The sequence below is a fragment of the Diabrotica virgifera genome, chromosome 10, assembly GCF_917563875.1.
Source record: "Diabrotica virgifera virgifera chromosome 10, PGI_DIABVI_V3a".
In the NCBI taxonomy this organism is placed as follows: Eukaryota; Metazoa; Arthropoda; class Insecta; order Coleoptera; family Chrysomelidae; genus Diabrotica; species Diabrotica virgifera.
The window spans coordinates 53,923,394-53,940,548 of record NC_065452.1 but is presented as its reverse complement, the minus strand read 5'-3'; positions in this window follow the sequence as shown (position 1 = coordinate 53,940,548).

The following is a 17,155-nucleotide window of genomic DNA, read 5'->3' as shown; positions in this document are numbered from 1 at the left end:
AATCACAATTATGGAAATTTAGTGCGTTAAAAAGAACACCCTGTAGAATGTCTAGCGCCTTTTTCTGAGAGAACGCCAGGTATACAAGTACAAAATAGCAAAAAGTAGCAAGAAATTTTGGATGATTTTGATTTCAAATAGCATTACTTTTACTAAAAACATAACTACAGCGCGGGATCTCGCGGGTTCATAACTATTTTGATGATTTTGTGAAGATAAATAAATAAATGTCAATTTATTACAGGTGCATTTTAACGCTACTTTCATAAATGAAAAAAATTATAATTCAGATTTTTAAAGATTGAAATTTTTTAACATACCTTCAGGATTCCCCTCCATTTTACGGATTTACAATCCGACACACCGTTGAATTTTGCTCCCACCGACACTGTCGCGTAAAGATAGACAAATGCAGCGCGTACGAGGTGCACTCCGGCGGAGCCGGATCCTGACTTTCTGACTGACACACAAGAGCGAGTTTTAAAGCTACCTGCCTATTCTTTCAGGATAATACGTAGAAAATATCCCCCTTTATAATAAAACAAGGTAAAATTAAAAAATTTAAAAAAATTTATTTAGTTTTGGCCAGCTTTTTTGTCCCTTTGGACCACTGCGGCTAGCCGCCTCGATACGCTCCTACCGCCCATTGTTAATAATTAAAAATCACAGCTTAGTAATACAATAATGACAAATATTTCTTCAGTACCTTGTAGGGGGGTCCTTAAAATTTGATTTGGTGAGTTTCTCACTTTCATAATAATAATTTTTAACTGAGTTATTAAGCCTTGAAAATGGTCATTTTCGCATTTTTCAAATTTTAAATCGCTTATAACTCGAGAGCAATAAATTTTACAGAAAAATCACAAAAGACCTTTTCTGCTCCGAATGACCCAAATGATGTAAAAAAAATATCCGAAGTGAATTTTTTTTGTGAATTTGTTTAAAAAAATTGTTTAAACAATTTTTCGATTACGGTACCACCTGGTGGATTCGTTATAAGGACCTCTCTTTGAGTAAGTTTGTGCAAAAGAATCGAACTGGAATAATTTAACTAACGAGAGCGACGACACAGCCTGGACTATAAATATCACTATTTGAACATAATATACAGTAACATTTAATTTCTAGAATCGGTTGTTTGTGTAAATCAACTTTTACTAAATGGCATTGGGAAGAGTATACTTTAACTAGTTGGAGTCTACTTTTACTAGTAAATGTTGAATAAAAATCTTTATTTTATATTTATAATCAACTTTTACTAAAACCAGCCGTTTATGTCGACTCGAACTAGGAAAACTCAACTCCAACTGGATAACCAACTTGAACTGTAACATATATATGACTATATCTGAACAAACTGAAACAAATCTGACTGCTAGTACCGAATTACAACAAAACAACATCGAAAGTTTTACTTCAATAAAATTAAAAATAATATTAACAATAAAACCTATATTGAGACCAATGTTCCGGTATTTTGCTACGCTAGTCAGACAGGAAGTGAGATACAGTCCCCTGACCTTGTTCCCTTTGTTTCCAGCATTCGTTAGATAGATGCACTTAGATAGATGAACTGTGCACTAAGTCTGCTTTATTTTTAAATAAGCAGGTGCGTTTAACGTGCAGCGTTTAAGAGCTTTCAGAAGGTATAGAGAAACTAGAAGTTACACAAGAGGACCAGTTCTAGGACGTCCCAGGTGCACGAACCCCGCAGATGACCATTATTTACGTCTGCAGACTTTGCATACACGTCATGTTACAGCTAGGCACTAGCTAGGAGCAGCAAAACTACAAATGAAGAAGTACTGGAAATAATGAACACACGTTCTCATCTGGTCATTAAAATCAAAATTAGAAAGACGTCATATCTAGGACACATAATGCGCCATAGGGAATTTGAGCAGCTTCAGGTAATATTAGAAGGCAAAATCGAAGGTAAAAGGGGTATAGGAAGAAAGAAAAAATCCTGGCTCCGAAACATCAGAGATTGGACCCACACAACAGGGAACGACTTAATCCATCAAGCCCAGAACAGAGAGAAATTTGCCATATTGATCGCCAACCTCCTAAGTGCCTTCTCAATAGAGAAGGCACTTAAGAGGAGGACAGCTAGGCAACTGCAAAATGATCTTTTCATAGTCCGTAATAATCGAATAAGCGTCAATTCGATTAGAAACAGATTAAGAGAATTTGGAATCAGCGCCAGAATCCCTGCCACTGCTCCACTGTTTACAAGGCACAACCATACCATAAAACACACCGTATGGTATGTTTAAGGTCCGCATGAGAACATGCCGATTGGGATATTAACGACTGGGCTAATATTATTTAAAAAAAAACCAAATAAAATCCTTTATAAAAGGTATATTTGTTAAAATCCTTAAAAAGGGCTACAACACAGAACTAGTTTTCGATCGGATGACCGATCATCATCAGTGCTTACCTAAAATGTGTATAACCTGATTAGATCATGCAAAATTTTAAAAATTTTGACTAAGGTTTTAAAAAGTTATAGGTTATACTCACGTGAATCTAACATGCTAACCACCAAAATACAAAAATATGTTGGTAAAAACCCTTTACAATTGATCCGTCATGGGAACATAGATGAATGATGTGAACTTAACCATGGATGTCTAAAATATCCAATGTATTATGCTCTAGGTACCATTGAGCTCGAAATTGACTTGTTCACATGTTGACTAATATGGTAGCAAGTGGCAGTGACAGCGGAAATTCCGAACAATGGCATGACAGAAATGACAGTTCTACAGGAAGTTGAAAATTTCCCTGTTAGTTATGTAGAATCTAGTGTAAAGCTTATTAAATTGAAAACAGTAACTGCAATCACTCCACTGTGGAAATAATCAATTAAAATGAAAATAAACTTGATGTTATAGTTAGAATATTTTCAATGAGGGTAGTAGGCAAACCAAATTACACATGAAATCGAAACTGTGAAATCGATATCGAACCCTCTTGTTATTACACCTGGGGTTTAGAAAAGCATTTTATGTTGATTTTAAAGTTAACGAATTTATTTAAATAGTTGGTAGTTGTTGGAATTTGTCTAAGTTATTATTTTTACTGATGAGTCAAAATTTGCACTTTGTTGATCCGACAGACATATTCCAGTTTACAGACGCGCCCGTGAACTATTTGCTCAGTGTAACATAAGAGCAACTAACCCGGAGATAGCTCGATTATGATATGGGGAGGCATCTGCTTTGCATGTCACACAGAATTAACAGTGTTTCATAGGGGGTCCCTGACAGCTGATCGGTATATGAGAGAGGTTCTTGAAGAAAATGTCGTGCCTTTTGTTTCAATTATTGGAGATAATTTCGTTCTTGAGCAAAATATCGCTCGTCTGCACGTTGCTAAAATAACAACGCAACATCTTCAATAGGTTGGTATGCAAGTTCTCGATTGGCCAGCAGTCAGCCCAGACCTAAACCCAATTGATCATGTTTGGGACTACCTAGAAAGATGCATAAGAGCCCGTATCGTCGCTCCATATAACCTTGATGAACTTGGAAATGCTTTAACGAAACAATGGGAAAATTTGGATTTGGAGTACATACGGTACCTATTATATGATAAAGAAGCCTTCCACAAAGAATGAAGAACGTCATTAGAGAGCCAGAGATGTTAATATCAGACACTAAAATAATAATTAGTACTTGAAATTTCTTATGTCATAGATGTGTATTTTTCATTTTTGTTGAATATTTGTTATTTTAATTTTTTTGGACTGTTAGTCTTTGATTTATCATTTTATTGGAATAAAGTGCTGTTAAATATTTCTAAGTTTTATTCCCTAGCATTTCCAAAAAAATTTAGGAGATAGTAATCAAAACTTCTAGACTTAATATATTTATACTATACTTTTACGAGTGTATCTATATTGTGAATTTTAAAGCACTATTGGGATATTTTATAAAACTTAAAGTTGTTTATATGGCAATTGACGCTAATTATCATTTGGAGTATGCTGATGTTTTGCTTTAATATAACGAAATATATTAATAGCTACGAAAGATACCTCCAAAAAACCTCCTGCGAAGAATGTGATTTAAAGGAGACTTATTAATAACGGCTTATTCAAACCACATTTTCAGCTTATTAAAGTTACAAAGTTCTGAACAAGACTACCTAAGAAGTTAATGTGAGTTTCCTGTTACATACTGCCGTGGTTCTTCCCGATCAAAAAATTATAATTAAGAACATTGTTGACTCGGCAGCTCAAATAATTTGATGGGTAAATACCCGTAACTTAATAATTAAAGTTTCTGCTTTATAGGCCAGGGTAAGAAGGTTTTTTACACGAAACTTCAACAGCCAGGATACTGAAGCATTTTTTCGACAGCTCATACCTATAAGAACAAATTGTAACTATTTCCTGCTAAGGATCTGGCGGCCATTTTTATTTATAAACAATTTAGTGTCAAAAACGGCCTTTTTCCTTTTTTTTTCAAATCGATGGAAAACAGTCAAACTTATGGTTTTTTTTAGTACAATATCTTCGAGAGCATGGAAAAAGCTTTAAAATGGCGTATTACAAAGTTTGATATACTTATTTATTGTTAATATAATTGCGAAAAAAGTTCGAAATTGCAAAAAAATATATTTTTGCAATAACTATTGTAAAAATTGGTGTGAAGCTTTGAAATTTTTGTAAAATGAGGGTTCTTTGGTGCTTAATATGTGATAAAAATTTCAAAGCGATTCGTTCAATTGTTCAAATGTTATTCAAATTGTTTATCCCAGAGAGCTTTTTTTGCAATAACATAAGTCAGAAATAAATGACGTTAGAACCATTCTACAAAAATGTCAAATTAAAAAGCATGAGCTTAATTTTCAAATTGGTTTAAAACAAGTAAATAAACAATGCATTTATTAGTAACAAATAATTATGAAAAAGTACCGTTAGTTTTTCCTTATAAACGTCTTATTTTTTTTATATAATAAATTATATATTTATTACAATTTTTTATCAAATATTATATACATAACATTACTTGGTCTTTGCGCACCTAAAACACGGTAAAAAATAGATTTGTTTAAAAAAAGTTATTCAAAACGTTTATAAGGAAAAATTGACGATACTTTGCATACTTATTTATTACTAATAAATAATGCATTTTTATTCACTTTTATTAATACTATTTGAAAGTTTCGCTCATGCTCTTTCATTTGACACCTATGGAATGGTTCTAGAATCATTTTTTTCTGACATGTTATTGCAAAAAAAGCTCTCTGAGATAAACAATTTAAATAAGATTTAAACAATTGAATGAATCTCCTTGAAATTTTTATCACATAAGCACCAAAGAACCCTCATTTGAAAAACATTTCAAAGCTGTATACTGACTCTTACAATAGTTACTGCGAAATTATTTTTTTTGCAATTTCGACTTTTTTCGCAATTATATTAACAATAAATGAGTATATCAACATTTATAATACGCCATTTTAAAACTTTTTCCATGGTATCCAAGATGTTTGTACTAAAAAACTATAAGTCACTGTTTTCCATTGATTTGAAAAAAAAAGGAAAAAAGGCCGTTTTTGACATTAAATTGTTTATAAATAAAAATGGCTGCCAGATCCTACGCAGGAAATAGTTACAATTTGTTTTTATAGGTATTACCTGTCGAAAAAACGCTTTAGTACTCTGGCTGTTGAAGTGTCACGAACAGGGTATATTTTTGCCTTATTACCCTGGCCTATTAATAAATGGCTTTAAAAGTTACTCAGAAGCATATCAGAAAATATATATTGGCGCCTTCGGGGTTTATTGTGTACTTGTTTTAGGTTTCAAGCTTTTCTATATGTTTTAAATGTGTTTGATTCATTATATAATACCCTGGAGGAAAGACTACTGCCAAGAAATAATACAAAGTAGAAAGCTAACTTTCATATAATCAAAATTTAGACACAGTGATTCCTTATCGAATATTTCTTAAAAATATAATGATATCATTTTGTTTACTTTTTGGTTTTTAAAAATTTCTTGTTTTAAACTTTATATTACCTTACAGTCCTCATAACTTTACGGTTATTAAATTTCTGCTGATATCTTTTAAGAGTAGATTTGTTCTTCTTCTTTAGATGCCGTGTTCGTATTCAGACGTTGGCCGCCATCATATTTACAACTTCCTGAAACCTTTCTCTATCGGCAGCTTCGCGAAATACCTGTCGACGAACCTGTCCATCCATTTTTCCTTGTATTATAAGGTGAAGTAGATTGTATTTAGGTCCTTATGATTATTTAGGTATTTATGATGTTTATGAGCAGATATGATATTTAGGTTTTTATGTGTCTTAAGCGCCGGATTAACCATTAGGCGGACTAGGCGGCCGCCTAGGGCCCGGGCATTTGATGGGGCCCGCATCCCGCTCCAATGCATTGACATTGAATTATTTAAGTAGTTATATAGGAAAAAATATAAAATGTTAAATGAATCAAATAGGGCTGACGGAGACAAACGAAAAAGAGAATAGTTAATTTATAATTCCCAATCAAACTCAGTTCTTTATTTGTCTTCTGTCAAATAATCCAGGAAAATACAACCGACTTCAAGCAAACATTAAGCAGTTATCTCCAACACCATTTTATACTCCATGTTCTAATCATTCCCTCAATTTGGTAATCAATTTGGCAAGCAAATTTTGCTTAGGAGCTGTTAATTATTTTGGAATGGTTCAAGAACTATTCGTTCTTAATCATAAAGTATTGCAAAACCTCCGGATTTTAAAGAACCTTTGGATTTTAAAGAAGAGCTTGTATTGACATGTAATTAGGCATACACATAGCTAACACGTCAAAGAAAAAAAAGTGATATTGTGCCGATGTGTGCTTTTGCTCTTAGGTTGAGTCCACCCCTTCTCGGGCTTGAAAAAATATACGGTCAAAATACGTACGGAAGTGGATAAACTGATTAATTCCAAGCAAATTTTGTTCTACAGAGTTTTTTTACACAAGTCAATACTTTTCGAGATACTTTCGAGTGAATATGTTCATTTTTCAAAAAAAAAAAGCGTTTAGAAAAAAATATTCTTAGCAAAAATACAGTTAATAAAAGGTGAAAAAATGGTGTACGTGTGAAGTCTGTAGACCCAGTAGAAGCAGAGGTGTAGCTAATGCAAGGTAGGTTCTTAGTCGTCAAATTCCAAATCGAATAATTCAACTTAAAATAATCAAAAAATGAAGCACCTTTCTGAAAAAACTCATCATAACTCTTTTAAAGTGTTTAAGAAAAGCTTAATTTTTATTTTTTAAAAAAGTTTCTAGCATCAAAACTATGCAATATACGCTCAAAATAAGGTTGACCCCTTTTTTGGGTAAAAAACTGGTGAAAATGACCCTCTAATTAGCATCTCAAATGAAATTAATCGATACCGCTTCACCAGTTATTTTAATTTTGTATTGTTTATATGCTCTGTAAGTTTTATTGGAATAAAGTGCTTATTTATGAAAGGGCTGCAGTAGAAAGGACTTGAACAAGTCACTAATCACGAGTGTATGCAAATTTTAATAGCCATATTTTATAAATAATTAAAGTAAATTATAAAGCAGTAATAATTATTTTTATGTGGGATGCACACTAGGGGGTGATTTTCAAGATTTTTTTGCCAAAAAAAGAGACCAACAATATTTGGAGCTTAACTTGCTTAATTTTTATACTAGAAAAAGAAAACAAAAATAAGGCTTTTTTAACACTTTATAAAAAAGTTTTGATGATTTTTCGTCGAAAAGTGCTTCATTTTTTGGTTATTTCACGTTGAAATATTCGATTTTCAATTTGACGAATAAGAATCTACTTTTCAAAAGCTCCAGCACTGCTTAAACTGGTTCTACATACTTCATACATGCACCATTTTTTTACTTTTGTATGTGCTATATTTTTCCTAAGAATATTTTTTCGATAAAATACGTCATTTTGAGTTATTTGTGAAAACCCGTCTAAAAACATGTTTCTTTTTGGTTAAAAAATGAACATATGCACTCGCAAATAACTCGAAAATATTAATTTAGTGAAAAAACTATATAGAACAAAATTTACTTAGAATTAATCAGTTTATCCATTTCCGTACTTATTTTGAACGTATATTTTTTACCCCCGAGAAGTGGTTAAACTCACCTCCAGGGCAAAAGTTTCGGCAAAATCACTTTTCTTCTTTGACATGTTACCTATGTGTATGCCAAATTTTATGTCAAACCAAGCGGTTCTTCGATTCGGAGCAAAAACCGTGAGAAAATGGAAGGAAAAGTTGTTGCGAAATGTCAGTTAAAAGACTTGTATAATAGATGGTCTAGATTTGATGCTGCTACAGCAGTACAAATTTTATGTAGGAAAATGAATAAGTATCAAATAGCTCTTTTAACCATTATGTGGTCTAAAGTATTAGAACGTTTTAGTGCTGCTAATAAACATTAGAAGATACAACAATAAATTTATCAGATGCAGTTATATTACTTAAATCTTTAGCAAAAATAATAGAAGTAAAAAATGAAAAATGATCTTCTTTACATTGTCGTAATCTATTTTTGTAGTAACTACTTCCCGAAACAATATAAATATCTGTAAATTTGTTTTAACTAAATGGTCGCTATAAAGGGGCCTACTTCTTATGGCCGCCTAGAGCCCCATGATGCCTTAAACCGTCACTGTCTTTAGTCTTCGGTATGTAGTGGTTCCCGAGGAAAATGGTTCGTCTTTTTATTGCTACATTTGTGTTCGTGTTTATATGCGTTCATTGGATCCTGATTGGATTCATTCATGCCAGATGTATGAGTTTTCCCATCAGAGTCTTCCTTTGTTCTGCTTAACGTGTTTGAGATTTTCCTCTTGGTCTTCAGCCTTCTGCCTTTCCTTCTGCTAACGACAGTTCCATGGTCCTCGTTCTTCTCTGTTTACTTTTTAATAGCCTGTCTTTTATACAAAGCTCTTCCAGAATTGACAGGTTGGTTCTGTGTTCTGTCCAGGACACCCACATTTCGCAGGCTTCGATCTTACTTCTATCGATTTTTTAAAGGCCATGTTCCAGCTGTTCAACCCATTCGCTGCCTATCTAAGAGAATGGAACTCGGCTAGGAGCCATTCTGTTGAACGGCACCTGACTGAAGTAACCATATAACGCGCTGGCACGTGATTGGCAGCGAATTGGTTAAGTAGCAATGGGAGAAATAAGGGCACTGACCAAACTGAGCTTAGTATTTCTTGTAATTTGTTCAGTCATACCAGCGTACCCTCCTTTAAATGCACTAGATTTTGCTTTTACACTATATCTTTTAGATACCGTAATTTTTTCATTATTAAATTATATCAATTCATTATTCATCATTATCACTAATTGCTGTATGGTAACCAGCTAGTCATTGATTTTTGTTTAGAGTGCAAGGGCTCGAACGAGAATCAACAATTAAAATTTCTTTAAAATAAATTAAAAATATGTTGTAAAGTTATACTGAATCCTGTAGCGTTAATCTCTGCTATCTTCATTAATCTTGTTCCGACATTTATTACGTTGGTTTAACTATGACTCTTTTAGAATTTTGGTAATCAATACTTCGCCAGTTACTAGTTTAAATCCTGGAGCTTTCTTTGAGCTTATCCTTTCGTATTTTATATCGAAGGAGAGTTATAACTCCAATTTTATATGCAAGACGCTTCCAAAATGAACAAAAACTATAATAAGTTATATAAAAATCTATACTCCAGGTAAACCCTAACAGAGATTCTTTTTAGGCTTTCTTTATTTTTATTTATTACTCTTTAAAAAATGCCAATATAGTAGTTCTTTTTTAAACGCTTTTATTTAGTTCAATAGATTGCGTCAAAAATTTGGATGTTAATTTGACTACCTTTTCTTCCATGCAAATGAATGAAAGTTTGCAGACATATGCATTCGCGGGAACAATACACGAATAGACAACAAAAAATTTTTGTCTATGTTTATTAATTGTTTAAATAAGAAAAAAACGATTTTAATGCAAAAAGGCCTACATTCTCTTGTTTTTTACAATGTAGAAATTTGAAACTTTTACGGATTGTAGCTAATGATATAACCTATACATAATTTCACTTTTTACGTTAATTGTTTACGTTATGAGTCACAAATAAACAATAAAGTTTTAAAATTTTGAACACTCATATATTTGTTTATGCAGTACGATGCAAATGAAAGGAATAAATTCGTTATTTCGTAAAAAGACCACTTTAAGGAAAAATCCCGAAAGAGGTCGATTTTTATTTTTAAATTACGATATTTTGGCATATATGTCATACTAGTGACGTCATCCATCTGGGCGCGGTGACGTAATCGATGATTTTTTTAAATAAGAATAGGGGACATGCGATAGCTCATTTGAAAGGTCATTCAATTCTTTATTCAGCAATATAAAAATTTATATAATTATTTGTACAGGGTGTCCAAAAATAATTTTTTAATTAAATTATTTGACAAAAAAGAAGAATGTGTGTAATTTATTTAACTCAGAATACATTTTACAGTTGCCCGTAAACAGAAAAAAATGTGTATTTCAGAAATAAACATTGCTTTTCGATTAAATTAAATATTCAAGCCAGCTCCTCTTAGAAGTTTTAACATTCAATTTAAGCGAAAAGCAATGATTACTTGTGATATAAACATTTTTGTCTGGTTTATGACAGCAGTAAAATGTATTTTAATTTAAATTTAATAAGTTACACACATTCTTCTTTTTTTAAAAGCTTTTCTTTAGTTCCATAGTTTGCGTCAAATCTTTAGAGGTTAATTTGCCTGCCTTTTCTTCAATGCAAATGAATGAAAATTTGCAGACATATGCATTCGCGGGAACAATACACGAATAGTCAATAAAAAAAATTTGTTTATGTTTAATAATTGTTTAAATAAAAAAAAACAATTTTAATGAAAAATGCTTAAATTCTCTTGTTTTTTACAATTAAGAAATTTGAAATTTTTACGGATTGTAGCTAATGATATGAACTATACATAATTTCACTTTTTACGTTAATTGTTTACGTTATGCTTCACAAATAAACAATGAAGTTTCAAATTTTTTGCCGATTCCGACTACTTTTTATGTTTGTACATTATATGTTTTATATACATATTTTAATAAACATGATGATATATTTTAATGTTTGAAAAGTGTAAGACTAAAAAGTAAAAAATAAAAAAATATGAAAAAAAAATTTTTAGGAAACGCTTTTCTTTAGTTCCGAGTGACTAAAAGTAAAAATATTAAAAAATCAACTAAAAAGCAAAAAATAAAAAAAATTGAAAAAATCCAACACATTCGTTAAAAAAAAGCGTGGGGCGAAAACCGTTTATTCGATGAAGACGCGCCACGCTTTTCTTTGACGAATGTGTTGGATTTTTTCAATTTTTTAAATTTTTTGCTTTTTAGTTGATTTTTTAATATTTCTAATTTTAGTCACTCGGAACTAAAGAAAAGCGTTTCCTAAAAATTTTTTTTTCATATTTTTTTATTAATGTATTTTACCTGTGTCCTATATCTTATTTAATACCTGCTGTTTTTTCGTTTTTCTGAGCTTTTACTGCAGGAATAACTACTTTGGTTATTATTTCTTGGATATTTTTCATGAATTCGACCATCTGTGAATGATGAAAAACAAAGTCTATCATCGTCAAAAATTAGTTTGATTGTATTCTTTCTATTTCGCTTGTTTAGTGTTTAGTGTTGTGTATCTATAATTATTTCGTTATTATTATTTCTTATATTGCCTCTATTTTTATGTATATACACTTGTACATTTCCTTCAATTTCTAGAAGAAAATGAAGCCCGAAGGTAATCTAAGAATGAATAGCGGAAGTAGAGAATATTGTTTTGAAAAGGTGGATCAATTCGAATACGTCAAAGTGATTACAAATAATAGATCCTGAGGAGATGCTGAAATAGAAAGAATAATTACCAAAGGAAGTAAAGCTGTAGGAGCATTAAACAAAATGATCAAATTTATGCTAATATCCTTCTTCTTCTTTGAGTAACTTGTCCAAATTTTAGGCGGGAGTAGCTTACATGACAATTTGCCGATATCGTTCTCGATCTTGCGCGGCATGTAACAATTCATCTGATCATAAGCTAGTCCATTGACGAAGGTTTCGGAGCAATGGATATTTATAAGTGAACATTGGGCAATTATAATCCTGGCAATTGTCAAATGTGTCTCAAATTATATGCAATATTTCTCGACATACCTAAAACACAAGGATACGCCACAACTGAAAGGAGGATCTGAGAAGAACCTTGTAATATATTAATAAAATATAGTATTCTATGGTACAAGATACCTTACTACAATAGCAGAAAATACCGTGGAAACTGTTTTAATATATTTTGTTTTATACACTTTTGTAATATTCCGAAAATATCACTTTTTGCACTCGAAAACTTTCTTGGCAAAAAGTTACTTGCTGAATTCAATGTAAAATAAAAGAATATTAAACTTTTTCTGTCTACTCCCTGAAAAACAACTGTTACCTTAAAAAATATATACTTACATTTAACATGAAGCTGCTAACATATTTCAATAATCTGACTTTCAGAAAGATAATATATGGGAATTGCACAGTAGTTTTAGACATTGTAGCTTTATACAGGGTGTAACAAAATACAGGTCATAAATTTAGTCACATATTCTGGGACCAAAAATATTTCGATTGGACCTAACTTACCTTAGTACAAATGTGCACAGAAAAAAATTTACAGCCCTTTGAAGTTACAAAATGAAAATCGATTTTTTCCAATATATCAAAAACTATTAGAGATTTTTTATTGAAAATGGACATGTGGCATTCTTATGGCAGGAACATCTTAAAGAAAAGTTATTGTGAATTTTGTGCACCCCATAAAAATTTTATGGGGGTTTTATTCCTTTAAACCCCCCAAACTTTTGTGTACGTTCCAATTAAATTATTATTGTAGTACCATTAGTTTTTAAACAAAACACAATGTTTTTAAAACTTTTTTGCCTCTTAGTAGGTACTTTTTCGAAAAGTCAATTTTTATCGAGATATTTTGAATATTTGTCAAATCCACCACATATTTGTATATGGTTAAGTACGATTATGGAGACTAGGTAATAATATGAAAATTTATTTATGCTTTACATTTTTAGGTATATTTTGAACCATACTAAAAAAGAGGCCACATCTCGATAAAAGGTGCCTTATCAAAAAAATACAAAGAGGCAGGGCCGCCGCTACCATGTGTGCAAAGTGTGCATCGCACACGCGCGGCCCATTATAGGGGCGGCGAAAAGCAGGCCACTAATGATAATACTCTTTTTAAAATGAAAATAAATTTAAAAAATTAAATAGTAATGATTGAGATCATTCTATAAACTCTAATATTCCAAACAATCTAAACAAAAATGTCAGAAAATGTTATTTATTATATGAACTGCCCTTTGGCAGCTGTAGTCATAAAGTAGTTCCGGGAATGCTTTTTAATTCAAATTGGCTGGCTGCGTTCGGACTTTAAGATATTTTTATCTACGTGGTCCATATACGATTTTTTCAAATTCTGAACATTAATGATCTGTTAAGAGAGTACGATACGACCATAGGATACTTTGCGAGAATTTGCGAGAATTTAGATAAGTGCTTGTTAAGTTGCTCTCATTGAGTAATAAAAAAGTCTTTTTTATTACTCGATGGTTTAAGAAAATCCTTTTTATCACTCGATGGTTGCTCTGTTATAATATTGTTCCTTTATGCTTATGTATGGTTATAGGATGGATTATAGTTCAATCTAAGTTGATAATTTGATGATTTTACACACGCTTTTAATAAACGATTTTGTTTGTAAAATATAGAAGTGTGCCCGTTTCTTTTGCACACTACTGTATTTCAAATAGGCCTGGATCCCGCGTACCAAAAAAAGTTAATTAATAGCAAGCTGAAAATTTGTTAATAGCTTAACGGTGTGTAGTCGGGCAAACTTTGATGTACGGGAACACTGGAATAGAGAAAGTTTTAATTGTGGAACAGTTTAAAAATTTGGAACGTCAGATTACGAAACCGTCCCATGTATTTTGTCGGACAGAACATCCAATTGATTTGTTACCCTTTCATTAAACCCTCATGCAAACATCAAACTGCTATTACTAACCAACATGATTCCTGTCATTTGACATGTTCTTCGTGTCCCACTCATTAAAATACCCAGTGTTGTTGATAAACACCAGTCTGATTTTTGCATGAGAGTTTAATGAAATGGTAACAAATCAATTGGAAGTTATGTCCGACAAAATACATGGAACGTTTTCGTAGTCTGATGTTCCAAATTTTTAATCTGTTCCACAATTAAAGCTTCCCCTGTTCCAGTGTTCCCATACAGCAAAGTTTGTCCGAGTAGACACCGTTAAGCTATTAACAAATTGTCAGCTTGCTATTAATTCAGTTTTCTAAAAGTAACGTCGAGATAAAAGCAATTATTATTCATATACGCGTTACGGTTACGATGTATCTTCTGCACATTTCTTTAAATACTAGTACCTACCTATGTTGAAACGACTAAAGTGTTAAAAAGGGCGGTAAATATTAGTTGCACACGGGCGGCCAACACTTTAGCGGCGGCCCTGCAAAGAGGCAAAAAAGTTTTAAAAACACTGTGTTTAACTAATGGTACCGCAGGAATAGTTTAATTGGAACGTACACAAACATTTGGGGGTGTAAAGGAACAAAACCCCCATACAACTTTTATGTAAACATATTAAAAAAGAAGCCGCAACTCGATAAAAACGGACTTATCGAAAAAATACTGAGAGGAAAAAAGTTTTAAAAACATTGAGTTTAACTAATGGTACCACAATAATAATTTAATTGGAACGTACATAAAGTTTGGGGGGGGGGGGGTTAAAGAACAAAACCCCCATAAAATTTTTATGGGGTGCACAAATTTCACTATAATTTTTCTTTAAGATATTGCTGCCATAGGTATGCCACATGTCCATTTTCAATAAAAAATCTCTAATAGTTTTCGATATATTCGAAAAAATCGATTTTCACTTTGTAACTTCAAAGAGCTGTAACTTTTTTTATGTGCATATTTGTACTAAGGTAAGTTAGGTTCTCTCCTCTTGCTACCAAAATCTCTATCATCAGATGCTATGTATTTTCTACGTTATTATACGGAGTAGAGGCCTGGACACTTTCCGAGGCTTCTTTGAGAAAACTTGAGGCATTCGAGATGTGGTGTTACAGGCGCATTTTAAGAATTTCGTGGGTGGATCGTGTGACTAATGTTGAGGTTCTACGTAGAATAGGCAAGGAATGCGAGATTATTAACACAATCAAAGAGCGTAAACTAGAATATCTTGGCCATGTTATGAGGAATGAACAGAGATATGGCTTGTTGCAACTCATTCTTCAAGGCAAGGTATTTGGAAAGAGAGGACCAGGGAGAAGAAGAATATCTTGGCTTCAAAACCTGAGAAAGTGGTTTAATACATCGACAACCGGACTATTCAGAATAACAGCAAGCAAAGTTAGGATAGCCATGCTGATCGCCAACATCCGGAACGGATAGGCACCTTAAGAAGAAGAAGAAGTTAGGTTCATTCGAACTATTTCTGGTCGCAGAAAATGTGATCTAATTTATGACCTGTATTTTTGTTACACCCTGTATAGCCTGAACAGCGGCATTATTAACACAAATATTTCAAACAGATAAAAATAAAGTAATATTAGAAGGGAAGGGAAAACAGCTTTATATTAAAATTGATTCGGGACCACCACGATCGGCTGACCATGGTTTCTGCGTTTCAGCGTCTTCAGAAGCGCCTGAGGTGTATCTCGAAGCGAACTGAATCCAAGTTGTCAAAGTATGCATATAAATAAAATATTAAATGCGTACGGACACATTAGCGACATCTATCTGGACACAAAGAAAATTCTCTATAAGTGGAGAGCAGAATCCTTAATAACTATCTGTTGCCTTAGCTTTTTACAAATTTATAAAGAAACAGACCGATAAATAGCGGACATGGGAGAGCCTACAATATACACTTATCACCTGTCCGATTATCTAGATAAAAATTCCAACAAATATCCTTAGTACTCAAATACAGGGTGTTTCATTGGGAAAGTAACATACGTTAACTGTAGAGAGAGGACACTTAGGCGGTCTCAAAAATACCATACTCAATGGGTCTTGCTTCATTAATAATAAAGATACTGGGTGTTTTATTTATTTTGCCATTTTCTTATTTGGTTCATAACTTTTTAACCACACTGTATATTTATTTGATATTTGTCACGTAAATATTCTTTAAGGTGTACAATCAAACACTTTATTTACAATTGTAAAAAATCCAGGTCCGGATTTAAAAATATTGGAAAAATATTCCGACCCAAAAGCAACACCCTGTATATTATTTTTTTTTAAATATATTTTGCATTTGAAAAGAGGATAGAAACTAAATTTAGTGGTATACTTTCAATTTTCGGCAAAATGATTTTTCTGGTAAAATTTTTAATTTGAATTCTGAAATTATGCGAATTGGGAGAGCTCGAAGTAGAAAAAAAATTGAAATACGACTTACAACTTGTTAAACACACTGTATATTTATTTTATATTTAACACCGAATATTCTTTAAAGCGTCCAATCAATTAATTTATTTACAATTATAAAAAATCCAGGGCCGGATTAAAACATATTGAAAAAATGTTCTGACCCAAACAAACACACTGTACATTAATTTTTTTTAAATGAATTTTGCATTTGAAAAGAGGAGGAAAACCTAAATTTAGTGGTATACTTTTAATTTTCGGCAAAATGATTTTTCTGGTAAAATTTTGAATTTGAATTCTGAAATTATGTGAATTACGAGATCTCGAAGTAAAAAAATTAAAATGTGACTTAATTTTAATTAATACCATTATTTAATCTAAATTGGTAAAATGTTAACATTACAGTGTTTTTTTATTGTGGCGACAAATCATTCATAACAAATATTCACCTTTAATTAACGAATAGATATCAAAGAGTCCACAAAAATACACAACTTTATGTAATCAACGAACTATCTTAAAAGTTAAATAAAAACAGAAACATTTTCTGAAAAATAATTAATAGTAATTGTTCAAAACGGCCACCACCTTGTTAAAGGCAAAGT